We start from the raw sequence: 17,389 nt of genomic DNA on the forward strand, positions 1-17,389 counted from the left end.
CATATCGGATGCGATCATACCAGCACTAAAGCACCGGATCCCATCAGAACTCCGAAGTTAAGCGTGCTTGGGCGAGAGTAGTACTAGGATGGGTGACCTCCTGGGAAGTCCTCGTGTTGCATCCCTCCTTTTCTGCGTCCCTCGTGTTGTGCCGCTCCTTGGGCGAGAGCTGCGGAGAATCGGATGTAACATTTTCTGTAGATGTCCGTGGATATATCATTTGCCTGATTCCGAGTCCGTATGAGAAAGTTACGCCTATTTTAAGAAATGACATCCGAATGACGCCTAGACATATCGGATGCGATCATACCAGCACTAAAGCACCGGATCCCATCAGAACTCCGAAGTTAAGCGTGCTTGGGCGAGAGTAGTACTAGGATGGGTGACCTCCTGGGAAGTCCTCGTGTTGCATCCCTCCTTTTCTGCGTCCCTCGTGTTGTGCCGCTCCTTGGGCGAGAGCTGCGGAGAATCGGATGTAACATTTTCTGTAGATGTCCGTGGATATATCATTTGCCTGATTCCGAGTCCGTATGAGAAAGTTACGCCTATTTTAAGAAATGACATCCGAATGACGCCTAGACATATCGGATGCGATCATACCAGCACTAAAGCACCGGATCCCATCAGAACTCCGAAGTTAAGCGTGCTTGGGCGAGAGTAGTACTAGGATGGGTGACCTCCTGGGAAGTCCTCGTGTTGCATCCCTCCTTTTCTGCGTCCCTCGTGTTGTGCCGCTCCTTGGGCGAGAGCTGCGGAGAATCGGATGTAACATTTTCTGTAGATGTCCGTGGATATATCATTTGCCTGATTCCGAGTCCGTATGAGAAAGTTACGCCTATTTTAAGAAATGACATCCGAATGACGCCTAGACATATCGGATGCGATCATACCAGCACTAAAGCACCGGATCCCATCAGAACTCCGAAGTTAAGCGTGCTTGGGCGAGAGTAGTACTAGGATGGGTGACCTCCTGGGAAGTCCTCGTGTTGCATCCCTCCTTTTCTGCGTCCCTCGTGTTGTGCCGCTCCTTGGGCGAGAGCTGCGGAGAATCGGATGTAACATTTTCTGTAGATGTCCGTGGATATATCATTTGCCTGATTCCGAGTCCGTATGAGAAAGTTACGCCTATTTTAAGAAATGACATCCGAATGACGCCTAGACATATCGGATGCGATCATACCAGCACTAAAGCACCGGATCCCATCAGAACTCCGAAGTTAAGCGTGCTTGGGCGAGAGTAGTACTAGGATGGGTGACCTCCTGGGAAGTCCTCGTGTTGCATCCCTCCTTTTCTGCGTCCCTCGTGTTGTGCCGCTCCTTGGGCGAGAGCTGCGGAGAATCGGATGTAACATTTTCTGTAGATGTCCGTGGATATATCATTTGCCTGATTCCGAGTCCGTATGAGAAAGTTACGCCTATTTTAAGAAATGACATCCGAATGACGCCTAGACATATCGGATGCGATCATACCAGCACTAAAGCACCGGATCCCATCAGAACTCCGAAGTTAAGCGTGCTTGGGCGAGAGTAGTACTAGGATGGGTGACCTCCTGGGAAGTCCTCGTGTTGCATCCCTCCTTTTCTGCGTCCCTCGTGTTGTGCCGCTCCTTGGGCGAGAGCTGCGGAGAATCGGATGTAACATTTTCTGTAGATGTCCGTGGATATATCATTTGCCTGATTCCGAGTCCGTATGAGAAAGTTACGCCTATTTTAAGAAATGACATCCGAATGACGCCTAGACATATCGGATGCGATCATACCAGCACTAAAGCACCGGATCCCATCAGAACTCCGAAGTTAAGCGTGCTTGGGCGAGAGTAGTACTAGGATGGGTGACCTCCTGGGAAGTCCTCGTGTTGCATCCCTCCTTTTCTGCGTCCCTCGTGTTGTGCCGCTCCTTGGGCGAGAGCTGCGGAGAATCGGATGTAACATTTTCTGTAGATGTCCGTGGATATATCATTTGCCTGATTCCGAGTCCGTATGAGAAAGTTACGCCTATTTTAAGAAATGACATCCGAATGACGCCTAGACATATCGGATGCGATCATACCAGCACTAAAGCACCGGATCCCATCAGAACTCCGAAGTTAAGCGTGCTTGGGCGAGAGTAGTACTAGGATGGGTGACCTCCTGGGAAGTCCTCGTGTTGCATCCCTCCTTTTCTGCGTCCCTCGTGTTGTGCCGCTCCTTGGGCGAGAGCTGCGGAGAATCGGATGTAACATTTTCTGTAGATGTCCGTGGATATATCATTTGCCTGATTCCGAGTCCGTATGAGAAAGTTACGCCTATTTTAAGAAATGACATCCGAATGACGCCTAGACATATCGGATGCGATCATACCAGCACTAAAGCACCGGATCCCATCAGAACTCCGAAGTTAAGCGTGCTTGGGCGAGAGTAGTACTAGGATGGGTGACCTCCTGGGAAGTCCTCGTGTTGCATCCCTCCTTTTCTGCGTCCCTCGTGTTGTGCCGCTCCTTGGGCGAGAGCTGCGGAGAATCGGATGTAACATTTTCTGTAGATGTCCGTGGATATATCATTTGCCTGATTCCGAGTCCGTATGAGAAAGTTACGCCTATTTTAAGAAATGACATCCGAATGACGCCTAGACATATCGGATGCGATCATACCAGCACTAAAGCACCGGATCCCATCAGAACTCCGAAGTTAAGCGTGCTTGGGCGAGAGTAGTACTAGGATGGGTGACCTCCTGGGAAGTCCTCGTGTTGCATCCCTCCTTTTCTGCGTCCCTCGTGTTGTGCCGCTCCTTGGGCGAGAGCTGCGGAGAATCGGATGTAACATTTTCTGTAGATGTCCGTGGATATATCATTTGCCTGATTCCGAGTCCGTATGAGAAAGTTACGCCTATTTTAAGAAATGACATCCGAATGACGCCTAGACATATCGGATGCGATCATACCAGCACTAAAGCACCGGATCCCATCAGAACTCCGAAGTTAAGCGTGCTTGGGCGAGAGTAGTACTAGGATGGGTGACCTCCTGGGAAGTCCTCGTGTTGCATCCCTCCTTTTCTGCGTCCCTCGTGTTGTGCCGCTCCTTGGGCGAGAGCTGCGGAGAATCGGATGTAACATTTTCTGTAGATGTCCGTGGATATATCATTTGCCTGATTCCGAGTCCGTATGAGAAAGTTACGCCTATTTTAAGAAATGACATCCGAATGACGCCTAGACATATCGGATGCGATCATACCAGCACTAAAGCACCGGATCCCATCAGAACTCCGAAGTTAAGCGTGCTTGGGCGAGAGTAGTACTAGGATGGGTGACCTCCTGGGAAGTCCTCGTGTTGCATCCCTCCTTTTCTGCGTCCCTCGTGTTGTGCCGCTCCTTGGGCGAGAGCTGCGGAGAATCGGATGTAACATTTTCTGTAGATGTCCGTGGATATATCATTTGCCTGATTCCGAGTCCGTATGAGAAAGTTACGCCTATTTTAAGAAATGACATCCGAATGACGCCTAGACATATCGGATGCGATCATACCAGCACTAAAGCACCGGATCCCATCAGAACTCCGAAGTTAAGCGTGCTTGGGCGAGAGTAGTACTAGGATGGGTGACCTCCTGGGAAGTCCTCGTGTTGCATCCCTCCTTTTGTCGTCTCTCTCTCCCCTCTTTTGACTCGCGCCGCTGCGTCCCTCGTGTTGTGCCGCTCCTTGGGCGAGAGCTGCGGAGAATCGGATGTAACATTTTCTGTAGATGTCCGTGGATATATCATTTGCCTGATTCCGAGTCCGTATGAGAAAGTTACGCCTATTTTAAGAAATGACATCCGAATGACGCCTAGACATATCGGATGCGATCATACCAGCACTAAAGCACCGGATCCCATCAGAACTCCGAAGTTAAGCGTGCTTGGGCGAGAGTAGTACTAGGATGGGTGACCTCCTGGGAAGTCCTCGTGTTGCATCCCTCCTTTTTGTCGTCTCTCTCTCCCCTCTTTTGACTCGCGCCGCTGCGTCCCTCGTGTTGTGCCGCTCCTTGGGCGAGAGCTGCGGAGAATCGGATGTAACATTTTCTGTAGATGTCCGTGGATATATCATTTGCCTGATTCCGAGTCCGTATGAGAAAGTTACGCCTATTTTAAGAAATGACATCCGAATGACGCCTAGACATATCGGATGCGATCATACCAGCACTAAAGCACCGGATCCCATCAGAACTCCGAAGTTAAGCGTGCTTGGGCGAGAGTAGTACTAGGATGGGTGACCTCCTGGGAAGTCCTCGTGTTGCATCCCTCCTTTTTGTCGTCTCTCTCTCCCCTCTTTTGACTCGCGCCGCTGCGTCCCTCGTGTTGTGCCGCTCCTTGGGCGAGAGCTGCGGAGAATCGGATGTAACATTTTCTGTAGATGTCCGTGGATATATCATTTGCCTGATTCCGAGTCCGTATGAGAAAGTTACGCCTATTTTAAGAAATGACATCCGAATGACGCCTAGACATATCGGATGCGATCATACCAGCACTAAAGCACCGGATCCCATCAGAACTCCGAAGTTAAGCGTGCTTGGGCGAGAGTAGTACTAGGATGGGTGACCTCCTGGGAAGTCCTCGTGTTGCATCCCTCCTTTTGTCGTCTCTCTCTCCCCTCTTTTGACTCGCGCCGCTGCGTCCCTCGTGTTGTGCCGCTCCTTGGGCGAGAGCTGCGGAGAATCGGATGTAACATTTTCTGTAGATGTCCGTGGATATATCATTTGCCTGATTCCGAGTCCGTATGAGAAAGTTACGCCTATTTTAAGAAATGACATCCGAATGACGCCTAGACATATCGGATGCGATCATACCAGCACTAAAGCACCGGATCCCATCAGAACTCCGAAGTTAAGCGTGCTTGGGCGAGAGTAGTACTAGGATGGGTGACCTCCTGGGAAGTCCTCGTGTTGCATCCCTCCTTTTTGTCGTCTCTCTCTCCCCTCTTTTGACTCGCGCCGCTGCGTCCCTCGTGTTGTGCCGCTCCTTGGGCGAGAGCTGCGGAGAATCGGATGTAACATTTTCTGTAGATGTCCGTGGATATATCATTTGCCTGATTCCGAGTCCGTATGAGAAAGTTACGCCTATTTTAAGAAATGACATCCGAATGACGCCTAGACATATCGGATGCGATCATACCAGCACTAAAGCACCGGATCCCATCAGAACTCCGAAGTTAAGCGTGCTTGGGCGAGAGTAGTACTAGGATGGGTGACCTCCTGGGAAGTCCTCGTGTTGCATCCCTCCTTTTTGTCGTCTCTCTCTCCCCTCTTTTGACTCGCGCCGCTGCGTCCCTCGTGTTGTGCCGCTCCTTGGGCGAGAGCTGCGGAGAATCGGATGTAACATTTTCTGTAGATGTCCGTGGATATATCATTTGCCTGATTCCGAGTCCGTATGAGAAAGTTACGCCTATTTTAAGAAATGACATCCGAATGACGCCTAGACATATCGGATGCGATCATACCAGCACTAAAGCACCGGATCCCATCAGAACTCCGAAGTTAAGCGTGCTTGGGCGAGAGTAGTACTAGGATGGGTGACCTCCTGGGAAGTCCTCGTGTTGCATCCCTCCTTTTTGTCGTCTCTCTCTCCCCTCTTTTGACTCGCGCCGCTGCGTCCCTCGTGTTGTGCCGCTCCTTGGGCGAGAGCTGCGGAGAATCGGATGTAACATTTTCTGTAGATGTCCGTGGATATATCATTTGCCTGATTCCGAGTCCGTATGAGAAAGTTACGCCTATTTTAAGAAATGACATCCGAATGACGCCTAGACATATCGGATGCGATCATACCAGCACTAAAGCACCGGATCCCATCAGAACTCCGAAGTTAAGCGTGCTTGGGCGAGAGTAGTACTAGGATGGGTGACCTCCTGGGAAGTCCTCGTGTTGCATCCCTCCTTTTTGTCGTCTCTCTCTCCCCTCTTTTGACTCGCGCCGCTGCGTCCCTCGTGTTGTGCCGCTCCTTGGGCGAGAGCTGCGGAGAATCGGATGTAACATTTTCTGTAGATGTCCGTGGATATATCATTTGCCTGATTCCGAGTCCGTATGAGAAAGTTACGCCTATTTTAAGAAATGACATCCGAATGACGCCTAGACATATCGGATGCGATCATACCAGCACTAAAGCACCGGATCCCATCAGAACTCCGAAGTTAAGCGTGCTTGGGCGAGAGTAGTACTAGGATGGGTGACCTCCTGGGAAGTCCTCGTGTTGCATCCCTCCTTTTTGTCGTCTCTCTCTCCCCTCTTTTGACTCGCGCCGCTGCGTCCCTCGTGTTGTGCCGCTCCTTGGGCGAGAGCTGCGGAGAATCGGATGTAACATTTTCTGTAGATGTCCGTGGATATATCATTTGCCTGATTCCGAGTCCGTATGAGAAAGTTACGCCTATTTTAAGAAATGACATCCGAATGACGCCTAGACATATCGGATGCGATCATACCAGCACTAAAGCACCGGATCCCATCAGAACTCCGAAGTTAAGCGTGCTTGGGCGAGAGTAGTACTAGGATGGGTGACCTCCTGGGAAGTCCTCGTGTTGCATCCCTCCTTTTTGTCGTCTCTCTCTCCCCTCTTTTGACTCGCGCCGCTGCGTCCCTCGTGTTGTGCCGCTCCTTGGGCGAGAGCTGCGGAGAATCGGATGTAACATTTTCTGTAGATGTCCGTGGATATATCATTTGCCTGATTCCGAGTCCGTATGAGAAAGTTACGCCTATTTTAAGAAATGACATCCGAATGACGCCTAGACATATCGGATGCGATCATACCAGCACTAAAGCACCGGATCCCATCAGAACTCCGAAGTTAAGCGTGCTTGGGCGAGAGTAGTACTAGGATGGGTGACCTCCTGGGAAGTCCTCGTGTTGCATCCCTCCTTTTTGTCGTCTCTCTCTCCCCTCTTTTGACTCGCGCCGCTGCGTCCCTCGTGTTGTGCCGCTCCTTGGGCGAGAGCTGCGGAGAATCGGATGTAACATTTTCTGTAGATGTCCGTGGATATATCATTTGCCTGATTCCGAGTCCGTATGAGAAAGTTACGCCTATTTTAAGAAATGACATCCGAATGACGCCTAGACATATCGGATGCGATCATACCAGCACTAAAGCACCGGATCCCATCAGAACTCCGAAGTTAAGCGTGCTTGGGCGAGAGTAGTACTAGGATGGGTGACCTCCTGGGAAGTCCTCGTGTTGCATCCCTCCTTTTTGTCGTCTCTCTCTCCCCTCTTTTGACTCGCGCCGCTGCGTCCCTCGTGTTGTGCCGCTCCTTGGGCGAGAGCTGCGGAGAATCGGATGTAACATTTTCTGTAGATGTCCGTGGATATATCATTTGCCTGATTCCGAGTCCGTATGAGAAAGTTACGCCTATTTTAAGAAATGACATCCGAATGACGCCTAGACATATCGGATGCGATCATACCAGCACTAAAGCACCGGATCCCATCAGAACTCCGAAGTTAAGCGTGCTTGGGCGAGAGTAGTACTAGGATGGGTGACCTCCTGGGAAGTCCTCGTGTTGCATCCCTCCTTTTTGTCGTCTCTCTCTCCCCTCTTTTGACTCGCGCCGCTGCGTCCCTCGTGTTGTGCCGCTCCTTGGGCGAGAGCTGCGGAGAATCGGATGTAACATTTTCTGTAGATGTCCGTGGATATATCATTTGCCTGATTCCGAGTCCGTATGAGAAAGTTACGCCTATTTTAAGAAATGACATCCGAATGACGCCTAGACATATCGGATGCGATCATACCAGCACTAAAGCACCGGATCCCATCAGAACTCCGAAGTTAAGCGTGCTTGGGCGAGAGTAGTACTAGGATGGGTGACCTCCTGGGAAGTCCTCGTGTTGCATCCCTCCTTTTTGTCGTCTCTCTCTCCCCTCTTTTGACTCGCGCCGCTGCGTCCCTCGTGTTGTGCCGCTCCTTGGGCGAGAGCTGCGGAGAATCGGATGTAACATTTTCTGTAGATGTCCGTGGATATATCATTTGCCTGATTCCGAGTCCGTATGAGAAAGTTACGCCTATTTTAAGAAATGACATCCGAATGACGCCTAGACATATCGGATGCGATCATACCAGCACTAAAGCACCGGATCCCATCAGAACTCCGAAGTTAAGCGTGCTTGGGCGAGAGTAGTACTAGGATGGGTGACCTCCTGGGAAGTCCTCGTGTTGCATCCCTCCTTTTTGTCGTCTCTCTCTCCCCTCTTTTGACTCGCGCCGCTGCGTCCCTCGTGTTGTGCCGCTCCTTGGGCGAGAGCTGCGGAGAATCGGATGTAACATTTTCTGTAGATGTCCGTGGATATATCATTTGCCTGATTCCGAGTCCGTATGAGAAAGTTACGCCTATTTTAAGAAATGACATCCGAATGACGCCTAGACATATCGGATGCGATCATACCAGCACTAAAGCACCGGATCCCATCAGAACTCCGAAGTTAAGCGTGCTTGGGCGAGAGTAGTACTAGGATGGGTGACCTCCTGGGAAGTCCTCGTGTTGCATCCCTCCTTTTTGTCGTCTCTCTCTCCCCTCTTTTGACTCGCGCCGCTGCGTCCCTCGTGTTGTGCCGCTCCTTGGGCGAGAGCTGCGGAGAATCGGATGTAACATTTTCTGTAGATGTCCGTGGATATATCATTTGCCTGATTCCGAGTCCGTATGAGAAAGTTACGCCTATTTTAAGAAATGACATCCGAATGACGCCTAGACATATCGGATGCGATCATACCAGCACTAAAGCACCGGATCCCATCAGAACTCCGAAGTTAAGCGTGCTTGGGCGAGAGTAGTACTAGGATGGGTGACCTCCTGGGAAGTCCTCGTGTTGCATCCCTCCTTTTTGTCGTCTCTCTCTCCCCTCTTTTGACTCGCGCCGCTGCGTCCCTCGTGTTGTGCCGCTCCTTGGGCGAGAGCTGCGGAGAATCGGATGTAACATTTTCTGTAGATGTCCGTGGATATATCATTTGCCTGATTCCGAGTCCGTATGAGAAAGTTACGCCTATTTTAAGAAATGACATCCGAATGACGCCTAGACATATCGGATGCGATCATACCAGCACTAAAGCACCGGATCCCATCAGAACTCCGAAGTTAAGCGTGCTTGGGCGAGAGTAGTACTAGGATGGGTGACCTCCTGGGAAGTCCTCGTGTTGCATCCCTCCTTTTTGTCGTCTCTCTCTCCCCTCTTTTGACTCGCGCCGCTGCGTCCCTCGTGTTGTGCCGCTCCTTGGGCGAGAGCTGCGGAGAATCGGATGTAACATTTTCTGTAGATGTCCGTGGATATATCATTTGCCTGATTCCGAGTCCGTATGAGAAAGTTACGCCTATTTTAAGAAATGACATCCGAATGACGCCTAGACATATCGGATGCGATCATACCAGCACTAAAGCACCGGATCCCATCAGAACTCCGAAGTTAAGCGTGCTTGGGCGAGAGTAGTACTAGGATGGGTGACCTCCTGGGAAGTCCTCGTGTTGCATCCCTCCTTTTTGTCGTCTCTCTCTCCCCTCTTTTGACTCGCGCCGCTGCGTCCCTCGTGTTGTGCCGCTCCTTGGGCGAGAGCTGCGGAGAATCGGATGTAACATTTTCTGTAGATGTCCGTGGATATATCATTTGCCTGATTCCGAGTCCGTATGAGAAAGTTACGCCTATTTTAAGAAATGACATCCGAATGACGCCTAGACATATCGGATGCGATCATACCAGCACTAAAGCACCGGATCCCATCAGAACTCCGAAGTTAAGCGTGCTTGGGCGAGAGTAGTACTAGGATGGGTGACCTCCTGGGAAGTCCTCGTGTTGCATCCCTCCTTTTTGTCGTCTCTCTCTCCCCTCTTTTGACTCGCGCCGCTGCGTCCCTCGTGTTGTGCCGCTCCTTGGGCGAGAGCTGCGGAGAATCGGATGTAACATTTTCTGTAGATGTCCGTGGATATATCATTTGCCTGATTCCGAGTCCGTATGAGAAAGTTACGCCTATTTTAAGAAATGACATCCGAATGACGCCTAGACATATCGGATGCGATCATACCAGCACTAAAGCACCGGATCCCATCAGAACTCCGAAGTTAAGCGTGCTTGGGCGAGAGTAGTACTAGGATGGGTGACCTCCTGGGAAGTCCTCGTGTTGCATCCCTCCTTTTTGTCGTCTCTCTCTCCCCTCTTTTGACTCGCGCCGCTGCGTCCCTCGTGTTGTGCCGCTCCTTGGGCGAGAGCTGCGGAGAATCGGATGTAACATTTTCTGTAGATGTCCGTGGATATATCATTTGCCTGATTCCGAGTCCGTATGAGAAAGTTACGCCTATTTTAAGAAATGACATCCGAATGACGCCTAGACATATCGGATGCGATCATACCAGCACTAAAGCACCGGATCCCATCAGAACTCCGAAGTTAAGCGTGCTTGGGCGAGAGTAGTACTAGGATGGGTGACCTCCTGGGAAGTCCTCGTGTTGCATCCCTCCTTTTTGTCGTCTCTCTCTCCCCTCTTTTGACTCGCGCCGCTGCGTCCCTCGTGTTGTGCCGCTCCTTGGGCGAGAGCTGCGGAGAATCGGATGTAACATTTTCTGTAGATGTCCGTGGATATATCATTTGCCTGATTCCGAGTCCGTATGAGAAAGTTACGCCTATTTTAAGAAATGACATCCGAATGACGCCTAGACATATCGGATGCGATCATACCAGCACTAAAGCACCGGATCCCATCAGAACTCCGAAGTTAAGCGTGCTTGGGCGAGAGTAGTACTAGGATGGGTGACCTCCTGGGAAGTCCTCGTGTTGCATCCCTCCTTTTTGTCGTCTCTCTCTCCCCTCTTTTGACTCGCGCCGCTGCGTCCCTCGTGTTGTGCCGCTCCTTGGGCGAGAGCTGCGGAGAATCGGATGTAACATTTTCTGTAGATGTCCGTGGATATATCATTTGCCTGATTCCGAGTCCGTATGAGAAAGTTACGCCTATTTTAAGAAATGACATCCGAATGACGCCTAGACATATCGGATGCGATCATACCAGCACTAAAGCACCGGATCCCATCAGAACTCCGAAGTTAAGCGTGCTTGGGCGAGAGTAGTACTAGGATGGGTGACCTCCTGGGAAGTCCTCGTGTTGCATCCCTCCTTTTTGTCGTCTCTCTCTCCCCTCTTTTGACTCGCGCCGCTGCGTCCCTCGTGTTGTGCCGCTCCTTGGGCGAGAGCTGCGGAGAATCGGATGTAACATTTTCTGTAGATGTCCGTGGATATATCATTTGCCTGATTCCGAGTCCGTATGAGAAAGTTACGCCTATTTTAAGAAATGACATCCGAATGACGCCTAGACATATCGGATGCGATCATACCAGCACTAAAGCACCGGATCCCATCAGAACTCCGAAGTTAAGCGTGCTTGGGCGAGAGTAGTACTAGGATGGGTGACCTCCTGGGAAGTCCTCGTGTTGCATCCCTCCTTTTTGTCGTCTCTCTCTCCCCTCTTTTGACTCGCGCCGCTGCGTCCCTCGTGTTGTGCCGCTCCTTGGGCGAGAGCTGCGGAGAATCGGATGTAACATTTTCTGTAGATGTCCGTGGATATATCATTTGCCTGATTCCGAGTCCGTATGAGAAAGTTACGCCTATTTTAAGAAATGACATCCGAATGACGCCTAGACATATCGGATGCGATCATACCAGCACTAAAGCACCGGATCCCATCAGAACTCCGAAGTTAAGCGTGCTTGGGCGAGAGTAGTACTAGGATGGGTGACCTCCTGGGAAGTCCTCGTGTTGCATCCCTCCTTTTTGTCGTCTCTCTCTCCCCTCTTTTGACTCGCGCCGCTGCGTCCCTCGTGTTGTGCCGCTCCTTGGGCGAGAGCTGCGGAGAATCGGATGTAACATTTTCTGTAGATGTCCGTGGATATATCATTTGCCTGATTCCGAGTCCGTATGAGAAAGTTACGCCTATTTTAAGAAATGACATCCGAATGACGCCTAGACATATCGGATGCGATCATACCAGCACTAAAGCACCGGATCCCATCAGAACTCCGAAGTTAAGCGTGCTTGGGCGAGAGTAGTACTAGGATGGGTGACCTCCTGGGAAGTCCTCGTGTTGCATCCCTCCTTTTTGTCGTCTCTCTCTCCCCTCTTTTGACTCGCGCCGCTGCGTCCCTCGTGTTGTGCCGCTCCTTGGGCGAGAGCTGCGGAGAATCGGATGTAACATTTTCTGTAGATGTCCGTGGATATATCATTTGCCTGATTCCGAGTCCGTATGAGAAAGTTACGCCTATTTTAAGAAATGACATCCGAATGACGCCTAGACATATCGGATGCGATCATACCAGCACTAAAGCACCGGATCCCATCAGAACTCCGAAGTTAAGCGTGCTTGGGCGAGAGTAGTACTAGGATGGGTGACCTCCTGGGAAGTCCTCGTGTTGCATCCCTCCTTTTTGTCGTCTCTCTCTCCCCTCTTTTGACTCGCGCCGCTGCGTCCCTCGTGTTGTGCCGCTCCTTGGGCGAGAGCTGCGGAGAATCGGATGTAACATTTTCTGTAGATGTCCGTGGATATATCATTTGCCTGATTCCGAGTCCGTATGAGAAAGTTACGCCTATTTTAAGAAATGACATCCGAATGACGCCTAGACATATCGGATGCGATCATACCAGCACTAAAGCACCGGATCCCATCAGAACTCCGAAGTTAAGCGTGCTTGGGCGAGAGTAGTACTAGGATGGGTGACCTCCTGGGAAGTCCTCGTGTTGCATCCCTCCTTTTTGTCGTCTCTCTCTCCCCTCTTTTGACTCGCGCCGCTGCGTCCCTCGTGTTGTGCCGCTCCTTGGGCGAGAGCTGCGGAGAATCGGATGTAACATTTTCTGTAGATGTCCGTGGATATATCATTTGCCTGATTCCGAGTCCGTATGAGAAAGTTACGCCTATTTTAAGAAATGACATCCGAATGACGCCTAGACATATCGGATGCGATCATACCAGCACTAAAGCACCGGATCCCATCAGAACTCCGAAGTTAAGCGTGCTTGGGCGAGAGTAGTACTAGGATGGGTGACCTCCTGGGAAGTCCTCGTGTTGCATCCCTCCTTTTTGTCGTCTCTCTCTCCCCTCTTTTGACTCGCGCCGCTGCGTCCCTCGTGTTGTGCCGCTCCTTGGGCGAGAGCTGCGGAGAATCGGATGTAACATTTTCTGTAGATGTCCGTGGATATATCATTTGCCTGATTCCGAGTCCGTATGAGAAAGTTACGCCTATTTTAAGAAATGACATCCGAATGACGCCTAGACATATCGGATGCGATCATACCAGCACTAAAGCACCGGATCCCATCAGAACTCCGAAGTTAAGCGTGCTTGGGCGAGAGTAGTACTAGGATGGGTGACCTCCTGGGAAGTCCTCGTGTTGCATCCCTCCTTTTTGTCGTCTCTCTCTCCCCTCTTTTGACTCGCGCCGCTGCGTCCCTCGTGTTGTGCCGCTCCTTGGGCGAGAGCTGCGGAGAATCGGATGTAACATTTTCTGTAGATGTCCGTGGATATATCATTTGCCTGATTCCGAGTCCGTATGAGAAAGTTACGCCTATTTTAAGAAATGACATCCGAATGACGCCTAGACATATCGGATGCGATCATACCAGCACTAAAGCACCGGATCCCATCAGAACTCCGAAGTTAAGCGTGCTTGGGCGAGAGTAGTACTAGGATGGGTGACCTCCTGGGAAGTCCTCGTGTTGCATCCCTCCTTTTTGTCGTCTCTCTCTCCCCTCTTTTGACTCGCGCCGCTGCGTCCCTCGTGTTGTGCCGCTCCTTGGGCGAGAGCTGCGGAGAATCGGATGTAACATTTTCTGTAGATGTCCGTGGATATATCATTTGCCTGATTCCGAGTCCGTATGAGAAAGTTACGCCTATTTTAAGAAATGACATCCGAATGACGCCTAGACATATCGGATGCGATCATACCAGCACTAAAGCACCGGATCCCATCAGAACTCCGAAGTTAAGCGTGCTTGGGCGAGAGTAGTACTAGGATGGGTGACCTCCTGGGAAGTCCTCGTGTTGCATCCCTCCTTTTTGTCGTCTCTCTCTCCCCTCTTTTGACTCGCGCCGCTGCGTCCCTCGTGTTGTGCCGCTCCTTGGGCGAGAGCTGCGGAGAATCGGATGTAACATTTTCTGTAGATGTCCGTGGATATATCATTTGCCTGATTCCGAGTCCGTATGAGAAAGTTACGCCTATTTTAAGAAATGACATCCGAATGACGCCTAGACATATCGGATGCGATCATACCAGCACTAAAGCACCGGATCCCATCAGAACTCCGAAGTTAAGCGTGCTTGGGCGAGAGTAGTACTAGGATGGGTGACCTCCTGGGAAGTCCTCGTGTTGCATCCCTCCTTTTTGTCGTCTCTCTCTCCCCTCTTTTGACTCGCGCCGCTGCGTCCCTCGTGTTGTGCCGCTCCTTGGGCGAGAGCTGCGGAGAATCGGATGTAACATTTTCTGTAGATGTCCGTGGATATATCATTTGCCTGATTCCGAGTCCGTATGAGAAAGTTACGCCTATTTTAAGAAATGACATCCGAATGACGCCTAGACATATCGGATGCGATCATACCAGCACTAAAGCACCGGATCCCATCAGAACTCCGAAGTTAAGCGTGCTTGGGCGAGAGTAGTACTAGGATGGGTGACCTCCTGGGAAGTCCTCGTGTTGCATCCCTCCTTTTTGTCGTCTCTCTCTCCCCTCTTTTGACTCGCGCCGCTGCGTCCCTCGTGTTGTGCCGCTCCTTGGGCGAGAGCTGCGGAGAATCGGATGTAACATTTTCTGTAGATGTCCGTGGATATATCATTTGCCTGATTCCGAGTCCGTATGAGAAAGTTACGCCTATTTTAAGAAATGACATCCGAATGACGCCTAGACATATCGGATGCGATCATACCAGCACTAAAGCACCGGATCCCATCAGAACTCCGAAGTTAAGCGTGCTTGGGCGAGAGTAGTACTAGGATGGGTGACCTCCTGGGAAGTCCTCGTGTTGCATCCCTCCTTTTTGTCGTCTCTCTCTCCCCTCTTTTGACTCGCGCCGCTGCGTCCCTCGTGTTGTGCCGCTCCTTGGGCGAGAGCTGCGGAGAATCGGATGTAACATTTTCTGTAGATGTCCGTGGATATATCATTTGCCTGATTCCGAGTCCGTATGAGAAAGTTACGCCTATTTTAAGAAATGACATCCGAATGACGCCTAGACATATCGGATGCGATCATACCAGCACTAAAGCACCGGATCCCATCAGAACTCCGAAGTTAAGCGTGCTTGGGCGAGAGTAGTACTAGGATGGGTGACCTCCTGGGAAGTCCTCGTGTTGCATCCCTCCTTTTTGTCGTCTCTCTCTCCCCTCTTTTGACTCGCGCCGCTGCGTCCCTCGTGTTGTGCCGCTCCTTGGGCGAGAGCTGCGGAGAATCGGATGTAACATTTTCTGTAGATGTCCGTGGATATATCATTTGCCTGATTCCGAGTCCGTATGAGAAAGTTACGCCTATTTTAAGAAATGACATCCGAATGACGCCTAGACATATCGGATGCGATCATACCAGCACTAAAGCACCGGATCCCATCAGAACTCCGAAGTTAAGCGTGCTTGGGCGAGAGTAGTACTAGGATGGGTGACCTCCTGGGAAGTCCTCGTGTTGCATCCCTCCTTTTTGTCGTCTCTCTCTCCCCTCTTTTGACTCGCGCCGCTGCGTCCCTCGTGTTGTGCCGCTCCTTGGGCGAGAGCTGCGGAGAATCGGATGTAACATTTTCTGTAGATGTCCGTGGATATATCATTTGCCTGATTCCGAGTCCGTATGAGAAAGTTACGCCTATTTTAAGAAATGACATCCGAATGACGCCTAGACATATCGGATGCGATCATACCAGCACTAAAGCACCGGATCCCATCAGAACTCCGAAGTTAAGCGTGCTTGGGCGAGAGTAGTACTAGGATGGGTGACCTCCTGGGAAGTCCTCGTGTTGCATCCCTCCTTTTTGTCGTCTCTCTCTCCCCTCTTTTGACTCGCGCCGCTGCGTCCCTCGTGTTGTGCCGCTCCTTGGGCGAGAGCTGCGGAGAATCGGATGTAACATTTTCTGTAGATGTCCGTGGATATATCATTTGCCTGATTCCGAGTCCGTATGAGAAAGTTACGCCTATTTTAAGAAATGACATCCGAATGACGCCTAGACATATCGGATGCGATCATACCAGCACTAAAGCACCGGATCCCATCAGAACTCCGAAGTTAAGCGTGCTTGGGCGAGAGTAGTACTAGGATGGGTGACCTCCTGGGAAGTCCTCGTGTTGCATCCCTCCTTTTTGTCGTCTCTCTCTCCCCTCTTTTGACTCGCGCCGCTGCGTCCCTCGTGTTGTGCCGCTCCTTGGGCGAGAGCTGCGGAGAATCGGATGTAACATTTTCTGTAGATGTCCGTGGATATATCATTTGCCTGATTCCGAGTCCGTATGAGAAAGTTACGCCTATTTTAAGAAATGACATCCGAATGAACGCCTAGACATATCGGATGCGATCATACCAGCACTAAAGCACCGGATCCCATCAGAACTACGAAGTAAGCTCTTGGGCGAGAGTTAGTACTAGGATGGGTGACCTCCTGGGAAGTCCTCGTGGTGCATCCACCTTTTTGGTCGTCTCTCTCTCCCCTTTTTGACTCCGCGCCGCTGCGTCCCTCGTGTTTGTGTCGCTCCTTGGGCAGATATGCGGAGAATCGGATGTAACATTTTCTTTAAATGTTCCGTGGATATTCATTGCCTGATGCCGAGTCCGTAGAGAGTTCGCTATTTTAGAGAATGACAATCCGAATGACGCCTACAATATCGGATGCCATCAGACCCAGCACTAGCACCGATCCCCCATCAGAACCCTAAAGTGAAGCGTGCTTGGGCGAGAGTAGTACTAGGATGGGGACCCTGGGAAGTCCTCGGTGCGATCCCTCCTTGTCGTCTCTCTCCCCCTATTTTGGCCTCTGTCGCTGCTCCCTCTTTTGACTCGCTCCTGGGCGCCTGGGAGAGAGCTCGGAGTGATGTAACAATTTTCGGTAGATGTCCGTGGATATATCATTTGCCTGATTCCGAGTCCGTATGAGAAAGTTACGCCTATTTTAAGAAATGACATCCGGAATGACGCCATAGACATATCGGATGGCGATCATACCAGCACTAACAGCACCGGATCCCTCACGAACTCCGAAGTTAAGCGTGCTTGGGCGGAGAGTTAGTACTAGGATGGGTGACTCCTGGGAAGTCCTCGTGTTGCATCCCTCCTTTTCTGCGTCCCTCGTGTTGTGCCGCTCCTTGGGCGGAGCTGCGTAGAATCGGATGTAACATTTTCTGTAGATGTCCGTGGATATATCATTTGCCTGATTCCGATTCCGTATGAGAAAGTTACGCCTATTTTAAGAAATGA

General features: G+C 50.8%; 52 non-coding genes and 2 pseudogenes across 52 annotated transcripts; all 54 read left to right on the forward strand.

Moving 5' to 3' along the window:
* Positions 1-6: 6 nt before the first annotated feature.
* LOC127758437 (5S ribosomal RNA) lies at positions 7-125 on the forward strand. The gene has a single exon (XR_008013800.1). It is a non-coding gene; the product is annotated as a 5S ribosomal RNA (ribosomal RNA).
* Positions 126-296: 171 nt separating this feature from the next.
* Positions 297-415, forward strand: LOC127758439 (5S ribosomal RNA). Its single transcript, XR_008013801.1, has one exon. It is a non-coding gene; the product is annotated as a 5S ribosomal RNA (ribosomal RNA).
* Positions 416-586: 171 nt separating this feature from the next.
* Positions 587-705, forward strand: LOC127758440 (5S ribosomal RNA). Its single transcript, XR_008013802.1, has one exon. It is a non-coding gene; the product is annotated as a 5S ribosomal RNA (ribosomal RNA).
* Positions 706-876: 171 nt separating this feature from the next.
* On the forward strand, positions 877-995 carry LOC127758441 (5S ribosomal RNA). Its single transcript, XR_008013803.1, has one exon. It is a non-coding gene; the product is annotated as a 5S ribosomal RNA (ribosomal RNA).
* Positions 996-1,166: 171 nt separating this feature from the next.
* Positions 1,167-1,285, forward strand: LOC127758442 (5S ribosomal RNA). The gene has a single exon (XR_008013804.1). It is a non-coding gene; the product is annotated as a 5S ribosomal RNA (ribosomal RNA).
* A 171-nt stretch (positions 1,286-1,456) lies between these two features.
* Positions 1,457-1,575, forward strand: LOC127758444 (5S ribosomal RNA). The gene has a single exon (XR_008013807.1). It is a non-coding gene; the product is annotated as a 5S ribosomal RNA (ribosomal RNA).
* A 171-nt stretch (positions 1,576-1,746) lies between these two features.
* Positions 1,747-1,865, forward strand: LOC127758445 (5S ribosomal RNA). Its single transcript, XR_008013808.1, has one exon. It is a non-coding gene; the product is annotated as a 5S ribosomal RNA (ribosomal RNA).
* A 171-nt stretch (positions 1,866-2,036) lies between these two features.
* Positions 2,037-2,155, forward strand: LOC127758446 (5S ribosomal RNA). Its single transcript, XR_008013809.1, has one exon. It is a non-coding gene; the product is annotated as a 5S ribosomal RNA (ribosomal RNA).
* Positions 2,156-2,326: 171 nt separating this feature from the next.
* On the forward strand, positions 2,327-2,445 carry LOC127758447 (5S ribosomal RNA). The gene has a single exon (XR_008013810.1). It is a non-coding gene; the product is annotated as a 5S ribosomal RNA (ribosomal RNA).
* Positions 2,446-2,616: 171 nt separating this feature from the next.
* On the forward strand, positions 2,617-2,735 carry LOC127758448 (5S ribosomal RNA). The gene has a single exon (XR_008013811.1). It is a non-coding gene; the product is annotated as a 5S ribosomal RNA (ribosomal RNA).
* A 171-nt stretch (positions 2,736-2,906) lies between these two features.
* LOC127758347 (5S ribosomal RNA) lies at positions 2,907-3,025 on the forward strand. Its single transcript, XR_008013718.1, has one exon. It is a non-coding gene; the product is annotated as a 5S ribosomal RNA (ribosomal RNA).
* Positions 3,026-3,196: 171 nt separating this feature from the next.
* Positions 3,197-3,315, forward strand: LOC127758348 (5S ribosomal RNA). Its single transcript, XR_008013719.1, has one exon. It is a non-coding gene; the product is annotated as a 5S ribosomal RNA (ribosomal RNA).
* Positions 3,316-3,486: 171 nt separating this feature from the next.
* LOC127758349 (5S ribosomal RNA) lies at positions 3,487-3,605 on the forward strand. The gene has a single exon (XR_008013720.1). It is a non-coding gene; the product is annotated as a 5S ribosomal RNA (ribosomal RNA).
* Positions 3,606-3,810: 205 nt separating this feature from the next.
* LOC127758350 (5S ribosomal RNA) lies at positions 3,811-3,929 on the forward strand. The gene has a single exon (XR_008013721.1). It is a non-coding gene; the product is annotated as a 5S ribosomal RNA (ribosomal RNA).
* A 206-nt stretch (positions 3,930-4,135) lies between these two features.
* LOC127758351 (5S ribosomal RNA) lies at positions 4,136-4,254 on the forward strand. The gene has a single exon (XR_008013722.1). It is a non-coding gene; the product is annotated as a 5S ribosomal RNA (ribosomal RNA).
* A 206-nt stretch (positions 4,255-4,460) lies between these two features.
* Positions 4,461-4,579, forward strand: LOC127758353 (5S ribosomal RNA). Its single transcript, XR_008013724.1, has one exon. It is a non-coding gene; the product is annotated as a 5S ribosomal RNA (ribosomal RNA).
* Positions 4,580-4,784: 205 nt separating this feature from the next.
* On the forward strand, positions 4,785-4,903 carry LOC127758354 (5S ribosomal RNA). Its single transcript, XR_008013725.1, has one exon. It is a non-coding gene; the product is annotated as a 5S ribosomal RNA (ribosomal RNA).
* Positions 4,904-5,109: 206 nt separating this feature from the next.
* Positions 5,110-5,228, forward strand: LOC127758355 (5S ribosomal RNA). Its single transcript, XR_008013726.1, has one exon. It is a non-coding gene; the product is annotated as a 5S ribosomal RNA (ribosomal RNA).
* Positions 5,229-5,434: 206 nt separating this feature from the next.
* On the forward strand, positions 5,435-5,553 carry LOC127758356 (5S ribosomal RNA). The gene has a single exon (XR_008013727.1). It is a non-coding gene; the product is annotated as a 5S ribosomal RNA (ribosomal RNA).
* Positions 5,554-5,759: 206 nt separating this feature from the next.
* On the forward strand, positions 5,760-5,878 carry LOC127758358 (5S ribosomal RNA). The gene has a single exon (XR_008013728.1). It is a non-coding gene; the product is annotated as a 5S ribosomal RNA (ribosomal RNA).
* Positions 5,879-6,084: 206 nt separating this feature from the next.
* LOC127758359 (5S ribosomal RNA) lies at positions 6,085-6,203 on the forward strand. Its single transcript, XR_008013729.1, has one exon. It is a non-coding gene; the product is annotated as a 5S ribosomal RNA (ribosomal RNA).
* A 206-nt stretch (positions 6,204-6,409) lies between these two features.
* LOC127758360 (5S ribosomal RNA) lies at positions 6,410-6,528 on the forward strand. The gene has a single exon (XR_008013730.1). It is a non-coding gene; the product is annotated as a 5S ribosomal RNA (ribosomal RNA).
* A 206-nt stretch (positions 6,529-6,734) lies between these two features.
* On the forward strand, positions 6,735-6,853 carry LOC127758361 (5S ribosomal RNA). The gene has a single exon (XR_008013731.1). It is a non-coding gene; the product is annotated as a 5S ribosomal RNA (ribosomal RNA).
* A 206-nt stretch (positions 6,854-7,059) lies between these two features.
* Positions 7,060-7,178, forward strand: LOC127758362 (5S ribosomal RNA). The gene has a single exon (XR_008013732.1). It is a non-coding gene; the product is annotated as a 5S ribosomal RNA (ribosomal RNA).
* Positions 7,179-7,384: 206 nt separating this feature from the next.
* On the forward strand, positions 7,385-7,503 carry LOC127758363 (5S ribosomal RNA). Its single transcript, XR_008013733.1, has one exon. It is a non-coding gene; the product is annotated as a 5S ribosomal RNA (ribosomal RNA).
* Positions 7,504-7,709: 206 nt separating this feature from the next.
* LOC127758365 (5S ribosomal RNA) lies at positions 7,710-7,828 on the forward strand. The gene has a single exon (XR_008013735.1). It is a non-coding gene; the product is annotated as a 5S ribosomal RNA (ribosomal RNA).
* A 206-nt stretch (positions 7,829-8,034) lies between these two features.
* Positions 8,035-8,153, forward strand: LOC127758366 (5S ribosomal RNA). The gene has a single exon (XR_008013736.1). It is a non-coding gene; the product is annotated as a 5S ribosomal RNA (ribosomal RNA).
* Positions 8,154-8,359: 206 nt separating this feature from the next.
* On the forward strand, positions 8,360-8,478 carry LOC127758367 (5S ribosomal RNA). The gene has a single exon (XR_008013737.1). It is a non-coding gene; the product is annotated as a 5S ribosomal RNA (ribosomal RNA).
* A 206-nt stretch (positions 8,479-8,684) lies between these two features.
* On the forward strand, positions 8,685-8,803 carry LOC127758368 (5S ribosomal RNA). Its single transcript, XR_008013738.1, has one exon. It is a non-coding gene; the product is annotated as a 5S ribosomal RNA (ribosomal RNA).
* A 206-nt stretch (positions 8,804-9,009) lies between these two features.
* LOC127758369 (5S ribosomal RNA) lies at positions 9,010-9,128 on the forward strand. The gene has a single exon (XR_008013739.1). It is a non-coding gene; the product is annotated as a 5S ribosomal RNA (ribosomal RNA).
* Positions 9,129-9,334: 206 nt separating this feature from the next.
* LOC127758370 (5S ribosomal RNA) lies at positions 9,335-9,453 on the forward strand. Its single transcript, XR_008013740.1, has one exon. It is a non-coding gene; the product is annotated as a 5S ribosomal RNA (ribosomal RNA).
* A 206-nt stretch (positions 9,454-9,659) lies between these two features.
* On the forward strand, positions 9,660-9,778 carry LOC127758371 (5S ribosomal RNA). Its single transcript, XR_008013741.1, has one exon. It is a non-coding gene; the product is annotated as a 5S ribosomal RNA (ribosomal RNA).
* A 206-nt stretch (positions 9,779-9,984) lies between these two features.
* LOC127758372 (5S ribosomal RNA) lies at positions 9,985-10,103 on the forward strand. The gene has a single exon (XR_008013742.1). It is a non-coding gene; the product is annotated as a 5S ribosomal RNA (ribosomal RNA).
* Positions 10,104-10,309: 206 nt separating this feature from the next.
* LOC127758374 (5S ribosomal RNA) lies at positions 10,310-10,428 on the forward strand. The gene has a single exon (XR_008013743.1). It is a non-coding gene; the product is annotated as a 5S ribosomal RNA (ribosomal RNA).
* Positions 10,429-10,634: 206 nt separating this feature from the next.
* On the forward strand, positions 10,635-10,753 carry LOC127758375 (5S ribosomal RNA). The gene has a single exon (XR_008013744.1). It is a non-coding gene; the product is annotated as a 5S ribosomal RNA (ribosomal RNA).
* Positions 10,754-10,959: 206 nt separating this feature from the next.
* LOC127758377 (5S ribosomal RNA) lies at positions 10,960-11,078 on the forward strand. The gene has a single exon (XR_008013746.1). It is a non-coding gene; the product is annotated as a 5S ribosomal RNA (ribosomal RNA).
* A 206-nt stretch (positions 11,079-11,284) lies between these two features.
* On the forward strand, positions 11,285-11,403 carry LOC127758378 (5S ribosomal RNA). Its single transcript, XR_008013747.1, has one exon. It is a non-coding gene; the product is annotated as a 5S ribosomal RNA (ribosomal RNA).
* Positions 11,404-11,609: 206 nt separating this feature from the next.
* LOC127758379 (5S ribosomal RNA) lies at positions 11,610-11,728 on the forward strand. The gene has a single exon (XR_008013748.1). It is a non-coding gene; the product is annotated as a 5S ribosomal RNA (ribosomal RNA).
* A 206-nt stretch (positions 11,729-11,934) lies between these two features.
* On the forward strand, positions 11,935-12,053 carry LOC127758380 (5S ribosomal RNA). The gene has a single exon (XR_008013749.1). It is a non-coding gene; the product is annotated as a 5S ribosomal RNA (ribosomal RNA).
* Positions 12,054-12,259: 206 nt separating this feature from the next.
* Positions 12,260-12,378, forward strand: LOC127758381 (5S ribosomal RNA). Its single transcript, XR_008013750.1, has one exon. It is a non-coding gene; the product is annotated as a 5S ribosomal RNA (ribosomal RNA).
* Positions 12,379-12,584: 206 nt separating this feature from the next.
* Positions 12,585-12,703, forward strand: LOC127758382 (5S ribosomal RNA). Its single transcript, XR_008013751.1, has one exon. It is a non-coding gene; the product is annotated as a 5S ribosomal RNA (ribosomal RNA).
* A 206-nt stretch (positions 12,704-12,909) lies between these two features.
* Positions 12,910-13,028, forward strand: LOC127758383 (5S ribosomal RNA). The gene has a single exon (XR_008013752.1). It is a non-coding gene; the product is annotated as a 5S ribosomal RNA (ribosomal RNA).
* A 206-nt stretch (positions 13,029-13,234) lies between these two features.
* On the forward strand, positions 13,235-13,353 carry LOC127758384 (5S ribosomal RNA). The gene has a single exon (XR_008013753.1). It is a non-coding gene; the product is annotated as a 5S ribosomal RNA (ribosomal RNA).
* A 206-nt stretch (positions 13,354-13,559) lies between these two features.
* LOC127758385 (5S ribosomal RNA) lies at positions 13,560-13,678 on the forward strand. The gene has a single exon (XR_008013754.1). It is a non-coding gene; the product is annotated as a 5S ribosomal RNA (ribosomal RNA).
* A 206-nt stretch (positions 13,679-13,884) lies between these two features.
* On the forward strand, positions 13,885-14,003 carry LOC127758386 (5S ribosomal RNA). Its single transcript, XR_008013755.1, has one exon. It is a non-coding gene; the product is annotated as a 5S ribosomal RNA (ribosomal RNA).
* A 206-nt stretch (positions 14,004-14,209) lies between these two features.
* Positions 14,210-14,328, forward strand: LOC127758388 (5S ribosomal RNA). The gene has a single exon (XR_008013757.1). It is a non-coding gene; the product is annotated as a 5S ribosomal RNA (ribosomal RNA).
* Positions 14,329-14,534: 206 nt separating this feature from the next.
* Positions 14,535-14,653, forward strand: LOC127758390 (5S ribosomal RNA). Its single transcript, XR_008013758.1, has one exon. It is a non-coding gene; the product is annotated as a 5S ribosomal RNA (ribosomal RNA).
* Positions 14,654-14,859: 206 nt separating this feature from the next.
* LOC127758391 (5S ribosomal RNA) lies at positions 14,860-14,978 on the forward strand. The gene has a single exon (XR_008013759.1). It is a non-coding gene; the product is annotated as a 5S ribosomal RNA (ribosomal RNA).
* A 206-nt stretch (positions 14,979-15,184) lies between these two features.
* Positions 15,185-15,303, forward strand: LOC127758392 (5S ribosomal RNA). The gene has a single exon (XR_008013760.1). It is a non-coding gene; the product is annotated as a 5S ribosomal RNA (ribosomal RNA).
* A 206-nt stretch (positions 15,304-15,509) lies between these two features.
* Positions 15,510-15,628, forward strand: LOC127758393 (5S ribosomal RNA). Its single transcript, XR_008013761.1, has one exon. It is a non-coding gene; the product is annotated as a 5S ribosomal RNA (ribosomal RNA).
* A 206-nt stretch (positions 15,629-15,834) lies between these two features.
* On the forward strand, positions 15,835-15,953 carry LOC127758394 (5S ribosomal RNA). The gene has a single exon (XR_008013762.1). It is a non-coding gene; the product is annotated as a 5S ribosomal RNA (ribosomal RNA).
* Positions 15,954-16,159: 206 nt separating this feature from the next.
* On the forward strand, positions 16,160-16,278 carry LOC127758395 (5S ribosomal RNA). The gene has a single exon (XR_008013763.1). It is a non-coding gene; the product is annotated as a 5S ribosomal RNA (ribosomal RNA).
* A 207-nt stretch (positions 16,279-16,485) lies between these two features.
* LOC127758396 (5S ribosomal RNA) lies at positions 16,486-16,602 on the forward strand (annotated as a pseudogene).
* Positions 16,603-17,123: 521 nt separating this feature from the next.
* Positions 17,124-17,244, forward strand: LOC127758397 (5S ribosomal RNA; annotated as a pseudogene).
* Positions 17,245-17,389: the final 145 nt, after the last annotated feature.

Source organism: Oryza glaberrima, unplaced genomic scaffold (genome assembly GCF_000147395.1).
Source record: "Oryza glaberrima unplaced genomic scaffold, OglaRS2 ChrUN-Ctg38, whole genome shotgun sequence".
NCBI lineage: Eukaryota > Viridiplantae > Streptophyta > Magnoliopsida > Poales > Poaceae > Oryza > Oryza glaberrima.